The 2,860-nt window shown below is 53.5% G+C and overlaps 1 pseudogene; it reads right to left on the minus strand.

Moving 5' to 3' along the window:
* Nucleotides 1–356: 356 nt before the first annotated feature.
* Nucleotides 357–1,817, minus strand: LOC119302816 (annotated as a pseudogene).
* Nucleotides 1,818–2,860: the final 1,043 nt, after the last annotated feature.

Consider the following 2,860-nt stretch of genomic DNA (forward strand, 5'->3'; position numbering starts at 1 on the left):
GGGGGTCTTTTCGGATGGCAATTTGGGGGAGGGGGCCACACGTGTGACACTTATCATTTGGGTTTTTACAACTAAAATTGCCATGAAAAAAACTCCCAAGAAAACTAAAACTTGTCATTCAAACATAAAGTTGTCATACTTCATAACTTTAACATTCCAGGTAACTAAAGTTGCCATAAAAAAAGTCAAGGAGGAACTGCTTCGTGTCACACGTGTGACCCTTATCAGGATCCTTCTTCTTCTCATGTCCAAGAAAAGGAACAAAAATCACGGTTTCTGCAAAATTTGTCAAGCTTAAACAGTTGTACTAGCTGCTACCCAGCACTCCCACTTAGAGTCTCACAAACCCTCACACATATATAATGCCAAGCATGCATATCCGGTGCAGTGATAATCACTCACAAACTTAGGACTACAGCAACTTACTACTACAATCTACTATACTACTTAAGTCAAATCTTCTTCACGCTGCTACCACCGTAGAGTCGTGGACAAGATGCAGCTAGCTAGGCAGATTTGCTGGAATCTGCTCCGTCTCGACAGGCTCCAGCAGCTCAACGCCTGTGTGACGGCCGCTCGAACTCAGTCGAGGTGGACCTTGTCGATGACCTCGTGGTGGTGGTTCTTGCACACCGGCTGCGCCACCAGCGTCAAGAGCACCACCGCGCACAGAGCCACCGCCATCGCCACCCCGGTGGCCAGCTGGAACCCGAGGCCGAGGCCCAGCGAATCGTCCACGACCAGAACCGGGAAAGCCACGAGCAGGGCGAAGATGCAACCGTCGAGCGTGACGAAGACGCCGGCTGCCGCCCAGAACTTGCCGGCGAGGAGCGCGCGACTCTTGCGCAGGGCGCGGAAGAGCACGGCGTCCTCGAGCAGGGACACCACGCAGGCCAGCTGGCACACCACGGCGACGTAGGCCGCGCCGGCGAGGCACGCGGCCCATCCCAGCAGCTGCAGCGGCAGCATGATCTTGTCCGGAGCGCCGAGCAGATCCTGGGGATGGAACAAGGGGGCGACGAAGATGGAGGCGCAGAGCACGAGGAAGATGGGGACCGCGGCGACGAGCAACGTGCAGACGAGCCGCGTGAGCGGGACCGTGGGGAACCCCCTGAGGGCGCGATCGGCGGCGCGGAGGTCGCCTCCGGTGGAGTAGAGGGAGGCAACGCAGAAGACGTAGGCGGCGGTGGTGCAGAGGAGCACGAGCAGGAGGACAAGGCCGATGGAGACGGTTGCGAAGAGGAAGAAGGCGAGCCTGTCCGTGACGAGGCGGAGGAGGCCGGGGCCGTCGTGGTCGTGGAGGTCGGAGAGGACGCGGGAGCAGAGGGCGCGGGATGGCGGCGGAGCTGGCGAGCAAGAGCGCGGAGAGCAGCGGGGGACCCAGGTTGACGAAGTTGGGGAGCATGGCGCGGTGAACCACACGGCAGATCTCCCGGCAGATACCGGAGAGGCCGAGGCCCCCGAGAGCCTGCTGGTCGGGTGTCCACTCCATGGATCGATCGAGCAGGTATAGTGGTGGTGGTGGGAAGGAAAGTGAGCTACTGCTACTGAAGGAAAGAGGATGAGCAGACTGCGAGGAACAGGGGAAAGGGAATTGAACACCGAACCAAGTGCTCGCCCGTTGGTGCACAAGCATTCAAGCAAGGCCTCGCCGCGTCGATCGTGCGTGTCTGCTTATTCGGACCGGGCTGTGCTTGCTTAGTGATCGTTCCAATTAGCAATGGCGAAATCGATTTCCATTAACGTACGTGCGTGTGCATCTATGATTTTTTTGGGATTTAATGAAACATGCAATTAGGTGGTTTTTTCACCCACGCGAGCACAAGGGCCGGAGAGAAGCTCAAGCCGCTCCAAGTGGCCTCCTCATCTAGGTAGTCCAGGACCGGTCCTATATTTCGGGGGCCCAGGGCGAAATTACAACCAGGAGGCCCTACTATAAAGATTAAAATAATAATCTTATTTTTTTAGTTCATTCCTTTACTTAACTTATTGTTGTCTATTGTTCCAAAATAAAACAAAAAATGTAAATGGTGTACTCCTTTACTTAATTAGACAAATCGAATACCTGATAGAGGGCAAACATCAAGATGAAAGGTTTATAAAGTTTAAAAGCTTCATTCGCAACAATAAAAGATCATTTACCTACCCGATGGCTATGGGAGTCTGAGTGGCTTTATTATATAACCATGCTTGGATTGAAGTTATGCTCGTAAGAATAGCTGAGACCTTCTTCCAATTTTTAAGTTAAGTTTGCAGTTATGATGATTTGGAGAGAGAATGCAAAGACCGACAATCGAACACATAGCAGACAAATTTTTCAATAGATAAGGTGATTGGTGTTGTGTTGACAAAGTACAGATTGAAGTAAGAAATAGAGCAACGGGCACACGAAATCAAAATTTTGTACTGCATCATATGCGAGACCTTCTAAGATCTGACTGCTGCTGCACCATATGAACGTGACCAACTAGAAGAGGAGGTTAGGGATGACCTTATAAGTGGAGTGGCTTCGTCTTGCACATGAGAGACATCTCACGAATGCGGGATAACACAATGGGCCCGAGGACCTGGAGGAAGACCTGCCGGCCGCATGTCAGAGAGCGATCTACATCGGCGGCGCGTCTCACGATCGGGGCCCTCAGGGGAATAGTATCGTCGCGAAGCGGCGAACTCGCGATGGAAAGAAGGAAAACATGACTACTCGTGAACTACGTGCGTCTAGGTCGCTGCCTCCTTATGGTCTGGACCATGGGCTCCTTGCGAACCCTGGAGGGGCCCCTAGATTTCGAGGGCCCTGGGCGGCCGCCCCCCTGCCACCCCCTCAGGGCCAGCCCTGAGCTAGTCTATCGTCTCAGAGCCT

This window comes from Triticum dicoccoides, chromosome 1B, assembly GCF_002162155.2.
Source record: "Triticum dicoccoides isolate Atlit2015 ecotype Zavitan chromosome 1B, WEW_v2.0, whole genome shotgun sequence".
In the NCBI taxonomy this organism is placed as follows: Eukaryota; Viridiplantae; Streptophyta; class Magnoliopsida; order Poales; family Poaceae; genus Triticum; species Triticum dicoccoides.